The following is a 12,238-nucleotide window of genomic DNA, read 5'->3' as shown; positions in this document are numbered from 1 at the left end:
GATCCCAGGGTCCTGCCTTGCTCCGCGGGAAGCCTTTTCTCCCGCTCCCACTCCCCTGGCTTGTGTTCCCTCTCTCGCTGTGTCTCTCTCGCTGTGTCTCTCTCTGTCAAAAAAATAAATAAAATCTTTAAAAAAAAATAAAAAATAAAAAATATAAATAAAATCTTTTTTAAAAACCTAGTAAAACAATTTTAAAAATAATGCATGAACTACAATCACCCATTATCTTTAGTAGAGCAGGTCTGGCATCCTTCTACAAGCAAGACACATCTTGTGTCCTTTCCCAGATCCATAGTTTTGATGTTTCATGGCTTCTTGACTTCTTCCCTTCAGCCTATTGTTACTGCTTGTCACCTTTAATTATTGCCCTACTTTTTTGTTCCCAGACAAGTCTACTGAAAGCCAAGCCTTGCCTCCCCATCTTCACTCCCCACTCATTCCTGTAATGCAGCCTCACCTTCCACTTTTTCTCAGTGAAGTCACAAACAATACTGTCATGGACAAAATCAGTGTTTGCACTTAAGATGATAGTATTGGACCTCTTCACTGTATTCCACATGACTAAACCAGTCCATCCCTCCTTAAACTTTCGGCTTTCATGAGCTGCCATTCTTCTGCTTCAGTTCTTCATTCAATTTTCATTATCTTCATAGAAAAGTCCAAGGTTACTAGTCTTCATATTCAAGCTCTTAATTATCTCTTCAAGTTCATATTTTGCCACTTTGACATCCCAGTCTCATTGCTCTATGTAACCACTAAACCAGGGCCACACTTTTTTGATTCTGTGAACTTACTCTGTCCTTTCTGGACCATTTTCCCTTCCTAGAACACTCTTTAACCTACATTAACCCGCATTTCTTTACCCCTCAGCTTAGCCAACATTTCCTGCAGAGTCTTCTATGAGATCCATGTCCTCGTTAGTGGACTTAGCCATGTGCTTCTTTCTATAGAACCACATGGTTCTATAGTTTCCCTCACTATAACCTTCATCAGAATGCACTGTAATTCCTTCCTCTGTTTTCTTAGCAAGGTTTGCTATAGAATCAAAGAATAATATCCACAGTTATTTTAAAAGGCCATTTAAATAATTCTCCCTTCTCTCCCTACATATATATGTGTGGGACCATTATTTCTGCATATGCTTCAAACAAAATAACCTATCACACTAGATTAAATGTAAAACCTGCTGTCTTAGATATAGGAGAATCTACTGCCTTATATTAAGCCAGATCAATTTGTAAGAAATATGAAACGGTGCCATCCATCTAATAATTTTGTTCTGAATTGGAAAATGTAGTTTTTTTTAAAATAAAACTTATTTATGATGATGTAATGGATTTGCTGTTATTTTTTAATAAATTATAAAATTACTATAGTGAATTTTTTCAGTTTTAATTTATAATATTGTAAATATTGATGTATATAACTAAAAAAAATAAAATCCTTTGAGATCCTCAATAACAAGAAGCTGTTTTAGAGTTCTAAAACAAAAAGTCTAAAAACTGCTGTTATAGCTCTGTTTACAAAAACTGAACAGTACTGAGCCTTCTACTCTAGGAATCTGGCATCTCTCTATTTATCTAGATCTTCTTTACTTTCATTCAGCAGTATTTTGTAGCTTTTAGTGCAGAGGTCTTCTAATATTTTGTTAATTTTTTTCTCACTTTAGTTTTTGGTGCAATTATATATATATTAAGATTATTTATTTGAGAAAGAGGGGGGTGGGGAGAAGAAGAGGGAGAGGGAGAAGCAGACTTCCTCCTCCCCCCACCCCACCGCCCCGCACTGAACACGGAACTAGATGTGGTGGTGGTGGTTGATCCCAGGACCCTGAGATCATGACCTGAGCTAAAGGTCATGACCTTAACCGAGTCAGTCACCTAGGTGTCCCAGTTTTGGGTGCGATTATAAGAGAGTAATTTTTTTAATTTTCCTTTTTCCATTGTTTCTTATTAGAATATAAAAATAAAATTGGATTTTGTGTCAATTTTGTATTCTGTAAACTTCACCGAGTAGTTCTAGTCATTGCTTTGTAGATTCTTGAAGATTCTAAATGCAAACAATCATGTCACCTATGAATAAGGAAGTTTCACTGCTTTTTTTCCAGGTTCCATTCTTTCCCTTGGCTGCTCCTGTGGCTGTATCTACGGGAAAAATTTAGAATTGAAATGGTGAGAGCAGATATCTGTTTCTTTTTCCTCATCTCAAAGGGGAAGTTTTTAGTCTTTGATCATTTGGTATGTAGAATTTTTTAAATTTGTTTTGTGTGTTTTTCTTTGTAAATGCCCTCACTGCATTGAAGAAGTCACCTCTTATTCATAGTTGAATAAGAATTTTAACATGAATGGATGTTGAATTTTGCCAAATGCTTTCTTTATATCTTTCTAGATCTACATGAGTTAACTACATGGTTCACTTCTTTTATTCAGCTAATGCAGATAATTATATTAATAGATTTTTTGAATGTTTGATCTTTGCATTCCCGATATAGAAATTATATGGTCATGAAACATTTGCCTTTTTATATATTGCTGGATTAAGTATGCTAATATTTTTTTAAGGATTTTTGAACCTATGTTAAATTTTATTGGTAACTCATTTTAGTTACTTTAAACTCCTCATCTATTTATTCCAACATGTCAAGGTCAGTTTTTACTGACCATTTTTTTTGGACTACCAGCTACAATTTTCTGGTTTCTTCTCCCATAACTTGTGATTTTTAATTATATACTGAATACTGTATATGATGCATTAAAGGTGATTTATATGCTAATATCTTCCTCTGAAGAATGATTTTTATTTTTAGCAAGCAGTTCACTTTGACTGCAACAAAATTGAATTGTGCATCCCACGCTATAAATAAGGGTTGAAAGCTTGGCTGGCTCCCCTCAGCCTTGGAGCTACAGTTGTAGTTTCTTGATGCCTCCCTTGTATATTTGCAGTTCGAGATTCGGCCCAAGACTGGGGCAAAATCGACACGGTATTGTAAGCCCTTCCTCATTTCTCCACTTACTTTCTAGCCACTCGGGTGCTACCAAATTCTGTCCTCTGCCTCATCAAGTCCACAAGACTATGATATCTGCTTGAGTTTTTGCCACCGCATGTAATATGGACCGGACGGAAGTGTACCCACGGGAGAAAAGCTGCACAAATGCAAACTCAACTATGTGTAGTTTCCTTATTTTGAGAGCCGATTATCCTTTAATTCTTCATCACCTGTCATCACTCTCCAATGCCTTAAAATACTAGAAAGTGGAATAGCTTTAAGTCTTTCCTTTGGAACAGTGATTGAAATAGCTCAGACTTATTTGCCAAAAGGGCAAGAATTCCTTTTGAACAAACCATATTTAGGAAACATTTAAATTGAAAATTCTAGTTTTGTTTCATATTCATAGCAAGTGTTATGCTAGAGAGGAAAATATCCTCTATGGTTGTTTCTTATTATAGATAACATTTTCATGGTTATAGTTATGTGGGGATCAATGGATACTCAAAGGTAACATTTAGAGAGTCTTTGCCATGTGCTTAGAATTGTACCAAGTACTTAATGCAGATAATTTTATTTAATCATTGCAAGCCTCCAATAAGGTAAGCACTAATATTATCTCTATTATATATATTATATCCTTACCTTTATTAATAAAGATATATATGTCCTTATTATGTATAATACCATTATATATATCCTTATTATATTATGTATAATATTATCTTTATTGTATATGTCTATCTTATATATAGGTGAAGAAGTTGAGGCCAAAATAGCTAGCAAACACACCACTGGTAAGTGATAGGGTTGGGATTTAAGACCAAGAACTTTGTTCTCAAAATTAACTCACAATCCCATCGGTTTATTGTCTCCCTGTTACTACTGAAGGGATATCTGGAAGTTTCCTTGAAGGGGAAGCTGGCAGTATGAGATCTTTTCCTGGAACAGAATGGTCAAGTAGGCTCCAAACTGTATGTGCCTTCTCTGTACCAGACACTTTCATCTGCTTATAACTATTTTCCCATTAATTTTATAACAGTTCTGTGAGGCTGCTATTATTAGATCAGATCCCGATAGAGGCAGGCTTTGGAATACAAATATCCCAGGTCTTTATTCATTTCTTTTCTTTTCTTTTTTTTTTTTTTTTTTTTTGAGAGAGAGGGTGTTCACTCACTTAAGTGGGGCCGGGGAGGGGAGTGGCGCACAGAGGGAGAGACAAGGAAGGAATCTCAAGCAAACTCCCCGCTGAGTGCTGAGTGTGGAGCCCACTGCAGGGCTTGATCTCTCGACCTTGAGATCATGACCTGACCTGAAATCAAGAGTCAAGAATTGGACACGTACCTGACTGAGCCACCCAGGCGCCCCAAGTCTTTATTCATTTCATACTGCCTTCGGCTCCTCGGTGCTGCCTTTTCTGTCCCTGTCTCCCCTACGTGTCTCACTGGACCTCCTCATCTGTTAATCTCACACCAGTCTAACTTCAAACCACAGAAACAATGGCAAAGGCAGTGACATGACCTCCAAATGAGACAAAACAATACCACATCAAAATCTTGTTAGTTATCTCTCCCATTATAAAATGGTACTTGCTGGATTCTTTTAACTTGTTCCCTTTTCCTCTTTTTTCTTACTGAGCACATTTAGGCTTGACAGATAATGCTTAAGATATTTTCATATGCAGATGCCTTTTTTTCTGCATCACAACATTGGTTTGGTTTCTAGAAAAACATGAGCAAAATCTCAGTGGCTTCCAAAGACATGAATTATTTAATATTTTACGTTAGTTTATCTCATTTACAGGAGTGTCCCTGGGACATATTCATTTACACAGGAAAGACGTCAGGGGGAACATTTTAAAAACTATAATAAATAATAATGACCAAATAGAAGTCTGAAATCATTGTAAACTACTTTCTACTCTCAGACTGCATTAAAGTGCATGGCATATTTACAAAATTTTCATGAGGCTTTTAACTTGGTGGAGCTCATTCAAGATGTCCACTTATTTGCATCCTGCTCTGAATAAACCGACTAGATTCAATGACCTGATACCTCACTCTGAATCACTGTAATGCAGGTCCCTAGTTAATATACTCCTTCTGTTGTTTGATTATCCCATTCTTCAAGAGTGAAATTATAAAATCAAGCCCTGAAATGCATAAATCAACTTTCCTCCTATGTGCCATAATATTGAGTTAGGGAAATTTACTTGAAGTATATTGAAGTTAATTAGGAACTTCCCACTTGCCTCTCATTTATCCTTTCCTCTTAGTATCAGTTTGTGCTCTGACCATGCCGTGTGATGTCATTTTCAGTTACACCAGGAGAGTTAATTTCCCGTATGTGCCCTTCTCATTGCCACTCCAGGAATGGAGAATTGAAATTCTAGTCAGTTCGGTCTGTCATGGCAGACGATTTCCAAACCATCTGCTGTCTCCGAAAACAATCCGTCCTGACAATGCCCCTAGCCAAGTCACAACTCTGATATTGTTACTTGTAGTCAACATGAAGATGACTAACCTGCCATAGCTAACTGTCATGCGTTTTGACTGAACAAAAATAGATCTTGCAGACCCCCATGTTAATTCCTCATTAGGATAGGAAAGCCCTGGGGAAGTTAATAATGCCTGTGACATCCTATCTGAGGGGGACGGTTAAATGGGAATTGCCCTTTATGGCTTTTCCTGGAGGATCTTGTCAGGCCTCAAGTAAGTCATCCATTAACCTCCACAAGTGGATTAACCACATGTTTACTTGAGAGATAACAGTTGCTGGTCATTTTGTGAGAAAAAGTTGTTTTTTTCTGAATTTTCTTTCTTTCTTTCTTTTAAAGTTTTTATTTATTTGTCAGAGAGAGAGAGAGCAAGCACAAGCGGGGGAGCGGCAGGCAGAGGGAGAAGCAGGCCCCCCCTGAGCAAGGAGCCCCATGCAGGACTCGATCCCAGGACCCCGGGATCATGAACTGAAGCAAAGGCAGACGCTTAACCAACTGAGCCAGGCAGGCATCCCAAGAAAGTTTTTTAAAAATGTTTTTCGTCTTTATTGGGATGGAACAGAAAATAAGCCCTCATGTTGTCCTAGTCTAGAGTACTACATTATTTTTTTATTGAGGTATAATTGAAATACAACACTGTATTAGTTTCAAATGTATAACATAATAATTCAATGTTTGTATACATTGCAAAACTGTTCACCACAAGAAGTCTAGTTAACATCTGTCACCATACATAGTTAGGGATTTTTTTTTTCTTGCAATGAGAACTTTTAAGATCTACTCTCTTAGCAACTTTCAGATATACAATACAGTGTTATTAATGCTAGGCACCATGTTGTACATTCCATTTCCAGGACCTATTTATTTTATAACTGGAAGTTTGTATTTTTTCACTCCCTTCAACCAATTTCCCCACCCCCATCCCCAGCCTCTGGCAACCACCAAACTGTTCTCTGTATCTATAAGCTTCGTTTTGGTTTTGCCTTGTTTTTTAGATTCCACGTACAAGCAATGTCATACAACATTGATCCTTTTCTATCTGACTTATTTCATTTAGTATAAGGCCCTCAGGGCCCATCCGTGTTGTCGCAAATAGCAAGATTTCATTCTTTTTTTCTGGCCAAATAATATTCCATTATATATATATATATATATGATATATAAAATATATCATATAATCATATATTATAAAGTATAATACATAATATATTTTATATTATTATATATAATATATTTATATTTTATAATATATATTTACTATATATCATTTTATTATAGATATTATAAAATAAAGAAACTCTGATATATATATAATATCAGATTTTCTTTTTTTGTAATATATATTAATTATATATATCAGAGTTTCTTTATTTTTTTAAAGATTTTGTTTAATTATTTTAGAGAGAGTGGGTGCAAGTGTGAACGGGAGGAGGAGGGGAAGGAGAGGGAGAAAGGGAATCTCTAGCAGACTTTGCGCTGAGCACAGAGGCCTCCTCAGGGCTCAATCTCACGACCCTGAGATCAAGACCTGACCTGAAACCAAGAGCCAGACACTCAACCAGCTGAGCCACCCAGGTGCTCCTATACAAGGTTTTCTTTATCCATTCCTCCGGCAGTGGTCATGTAGGTTGTTTCCATTTCTTGGCTATTGTAAAAAATGGTTCGGTGTACATGGGAGTGCATATATTTTTTCAAGTTTGTGTTTTGTTTTTTTATTTCAGATAAATACCCAGAAGTGGAATTGCTGGATCATGTAGTATTTTTTATTTTTAATTTTTGAGGAAATTCCATAGTGTTTTCCACAGTGCTGTACCAGTTTACATTCCCACCAACAGCACACAAGTGTTTACTTTTCTCCACATTTTCACCAGCATTTATCTTTTTTTTTTATACTAACCATTCTAACAGGTGTGAAGTGATAATCTCACTATGGTTTTAATTTGCATTTCCCTAATGATTAGTGATGTTGAGTAACTTTTCACGTGCTTTTTGGCTATCTGTATGTCTTCCTTTGAAAATGTTTATTCAGATCCTCTATCCATTTTTTAATTAGAATTTTTTAAAAATTTTGCCATTGAGTTGTATGAGTTCTTATATTTTGATTAGCTCCTTATGAGATATATGATTTGCAAATTTTTTTTTCCCAATCCATAGATTTATTTTTTAACGATGGCTTCTTTTGCGATGCAGAAGCCTTTTAGTTTGATGTCGTCCCACTTGTTTATTTTTGCTTTTGTTGCTTTTCTTTTGGCATCAAATCCAAAAACTCATCACCAAGACTGATGTCTAGCAGCTTGCCATCTATGTTTTCCTCTAGAAGTTTTATGGTTTCAGGTCTACATTCAAGTCTTTAGTCTATTTTGAGTTAATTTTCGTTTATGATATAGGATAGTGGCTGTCCAGTTCTCCCAGCCCCATTTGGTGTTAGAATACTAGATTGTTTCCAGTCACCATATCCTTTTAACTCAATTTGAAGTTTTCTCTCCAGTCGGACCACTCTCTTTGTCCCTCAGGCCCTCTTCACCTTCTTTTTGACCTACTCCAATAGCCTTTTTACTCCTTCCCTCCTCATTGGACTCTCCTTACTCCAGTCCATTCTTCATATTCCACATCCATGTTATTTTTTTCTTAAAGACAAATCTATCCTGCCAAATTACTCTTTGGAAGTCTCTGTTAACTCTTGCGGCACCTGGGTGGCTCAGTCAGTTAAGCGTCCAGCTCTTGATTTTGGCTCAGGTCGTGATCTCAGGGTCGTGAGATGGAGCACTGCATCAGGCTCCATGTTAAGCAGAGAGTGTGCTGGAGATTCTCCCTCTCCCTCTGCCCCTTCCCCCACATTCTCTCTCTCTCTCTTTCTCAAATGAATAAGTAAATCTTTTTTTTTTTTTAAATCTGTTAACTCTCCATTTACTAAATTATGAAGCTCTAAAGCTTTCTAATAACATAAAAGAACATTGATAATCTGAGGCAAAAAAGACTTTGCAGCCTTTCTTCCTTGATGTCCAGTCACCAACGGGTGCAGCCATGCCAAATTCTGTTACCCAGCACTCCCCAGTTTTTCTTCTCTCTGTGCCTTCTACATACTTTCCTACTGCAACATATTTCGAGATTTCTTCCACACGGCACAATCTTTTTCATTCTTCAGAACTCCGTCACAAGCTTCTTTGTGAAATCTTTCTCACTACCTCAGCCAGAGTCAGTACCTCCTTTTTCTAAACACTCAGAGCACTTTTATCATGATTCCATAATAGTACTTACTAATTTTTATTCCAATAATCTATTTACATGTTTTTGTCTTAGCAGACTGTAACATCTTTGAGGCAAGGGACAGGGTTCTATAGGTCTCGATATAAGTAGGACTTAATAAAACAGCTTCGGTAATATTAGGTGCCCCATAATTGTTGCTTAATCGGTTAATTCAACTGGCTGAGGGAGAGAGGGAGGGTATTTATCTGGTTTTCAAGATTCTGTCTCCATTGTACTGAAGAGTGGCTAAATTGAATGGTTATCTGTAAATACGAATAATGAGATCAACAAACCAATTAATGCATTCATTCATTCTTTTCTTTAAAAGGCATTTACTGCATCATTTTCTATATTTCTGACCCACCATTCTGATACAGACTGCCAACATATACGCATTATGAAGTATGTAAGGGAAATAAAAAAGAAGAAAAAGAGAAGATAAAATGTGAGAGCTGAAATAGACCTTAGGGAGTTATGTAGATCAGCTATTGTCAAATTCTTTTTAGTTGATTGACCTGTTTGTCAAAAAGAAAACAAAAAACAAAAAACAAAAAACAAAAACCCCCTCATACAAAAACCTAATAAATAAGATAGATAAAGGAATAGCTGCCTAATTTGAAATCAAAGGTGAAAAGGGAGATCTGCTTCTTTGGCCACATCTTTTTAGAGACTCTTGAAGTATCCCTGGGTGAATCCTAAAGCTCCAAGTTACAGGGTTACAACTTATCTAGACCAATCCCCTTGTTTTTCTATGAGAGAACTAAGTGAAAGCAAGAAAGGGACAGTGACTTGGGCAAGTGACAGTGTTAGAGAACAGCACTGCTGGATTCACTGACTTCCAGCTTTTGTCTGTTTGTGTTCACACAAACCAAGCTAGGAGGATCAAAAATGAACCCAACATATAAGACTGAGTGGTTACAAACTACTCTTTTTTTTTTTCTTTAAAATTTTTTATTGTTATGTTAATCACCATACATTACATCATTAGTTTTTGATGTAGTGTTCCATGATTCACTGTTTGTGCATAACACCCAGTGCTCCATGCAGAACATGCCCTCTTTAATACCCATCACCAGCTAACCCATTCCCCCACCCCCTCCCCTCTAGAACCCTCAGTTTGTTTTTCAGAGTCCATCATCTCTCATGGGGTTGCCAACTACTCTTAAAAACTGCTCAAGGTGCCAGTAGCTAGCAAATAAAGGACAATCATTGGGGAGGCAATGAAAAATGCTTATGTTAGGAGCTGAGTCTTACGATAATAATAAAAATGGTTTGGACAAGAGGAGGTGGGAAGAAGTTCGTGGATGAAGAATAAAAGATACCTGATAAGGAGAGTTTCTGGGCCGGAATGATGTTAACTTCAGCCAAGGGCAAGGTTAAAGAATCATTGTGAAGAATTTCATGTTCTTAAAAATGCCGATACCTTTCCTACTAACTACTAAAAGATAACCATTCTTTAGTAAAAATGGCATTTGAGGTTTGTGTAATGACATACCTTTAGTAAAATAAGGCAGCTAAATGTCATCCCTCAGTGCTCTTCCTTGCTTTGCTGTCTTTGTAGAAAAGCATGGTACTGATCTGCTTATAGTCCATCAATAGTCTTCCATTGTCTTAAGGATAGAATTCAAATTCTTTAGCAGGACATAGAAGTTACATCTTCCTTCACCTTTTCAACAGAAGCTCTTTTAAAATTTCCATTTTCTTTTATCTATATATATATATTTGGATTTTATTTCTTTTTTTTTAAGATTTTATTTATTTATTTGACATAGAGGGAGAGAGACAGAGTGAGCACAAGCAGGGGGAGTGGCAGGCAGAGGCAGAGGGAGAAGCAGGCTCCCCACAGAGAAGGGGAAGCCCAATGTGGGACTTGATCCCAGGACTCCGGGATCATGACCTGAGCCGAAGGCAGTCGCTTAACCAACTGAGACACCCAGGCGCCCTGGATTTTATTTCTTAATCTAGTCTGAAAATACTTTCATTTAATAGAAATATTTAGACCATTTGCATCCAGTGTAATTGCTCATATATTTGTATTTTTAAAAATAATGTTACTAATCAGTTTGCCAATTCTCATCTTTTTATGTCTTTTTTTTCTTTTTTGCCTTCTTTTGAAATAATTTGTTTTTATAATTCTTTTTTTAATTTTATTTTATTATGTTATGTTAATCACCATACATTACATCATTAGTTTTGCTGTAGTGTTCCATGATTCATTGTTTGCATATAACACCCAGTGCTCCATTCAATATGTTTAATCCCCATCACCAGGCTAACCTATCCCTCCACCCATTTTCATGCCACACAATAGCTGTGCTCACTGTTTGTCCTTTTCTGCTTGCGCAGGAGTCTGAAGCTTCCCAGTTGCTGCTTGCTGACTGCAGTACCCCCCCCCCAGGCAGTTTTACGATAATGCCCTGTGCCTCCACTCTTAACAGGTATCAACCTGTATGATAAACATCTGCTGCACTCTGTGCTAGATAGGGGTTGTGTCATATGCTGTTAAGTTGTCTGCATTTAACACAATATCTTACATGAAGTGGAGGCTCAGTAAATATTTTTGGATGGATGGATGGATGAATAAATATATTGATAGAATTTCAATTTCATTTGGATTCTATTTGACTGGAATAATGTGATTTCAGATGCCAAAAATCCTATTCATTTAAAGGTCTCTCCTAATGTGCCTGCTTGAAATTTCTGTCCTTTTTTTCTTGCTTTTCTTTTGTAGCATTCATAACTTTCTGAATGTTTTCTAAGGTGCATACATTGTATTAAAAAGTGAAACACTGAAAAAATTATTAAGAGGGGGTGAGCTCTTTAAGTTAAATTTTAATCCTATAAATCTTATTTTTTTTAAAAGGCAAATGAATTATTTGCTAGGAAAAGATGTCAATTCCCAAATGCCCAGTGTCACCTAAATGGGAGAGCAGGGACTGGACTATTGGACTGGTAAATTTCAATAAAAACCCAAATGGATCACTCATCAGTGTGGGAAATTGTGGGCAGCCTGGGAGCAGCATAATTACTGAGGAGAGTGAGGTCAAGAGAGGAGATTGGTGTTTCCTGCTTTCATGTTTCTAGCATGTTTCATGCTAGAAGGAGAGACAAAGCAAGGGGAAAAAAGATATTAAAAGATACTGAATTCAAATATCAACTTATTTTTCATAAAATTTATAGAGTGGGCTTTCTGATTATATCATATTTCTGATACACATTTTAGTAGGAATGCTTCATGCCAATCAAAATCATAATGACATGTCCCCTCACACTTGGCAGAATGGCTAGAACCAAAAAGACGACAAGGAATAAGTTTTGGTGAGAATGTGGAGAAAAGGGATCCCTTTTGCACTGTTGGTGGGCATGTACTCCCATGTTCATTGCAGTATTATTGAGAATGTCAAGATATGGAAACAATATAAGTGTCCATCGACAGAGAAATGGATAAGAAACACACACACACACACACACACACACACACACACAGAGGAATACTATGCAGCCATAAA

The sequence above is a fragment of the Callorhinus ursinus genome, unplaced genomic scaffold, assembly GCF_003265705.2.
Source record: "Callorhinus ursinus isolate GAN/ISIS: 27379988/994484 unplaced genomic scaffold, GSC_fseal_2.0 scaffold4, whole genome shotgun sequence".
NCBI lineage: Eukaryota > Metazoa > Chordata > Mammalia > Carnivora > Otariidae > Callorhinus > Callorhinus ursinus.
This window is presented reverse-complemented; position numbering follows the sequence as displayed.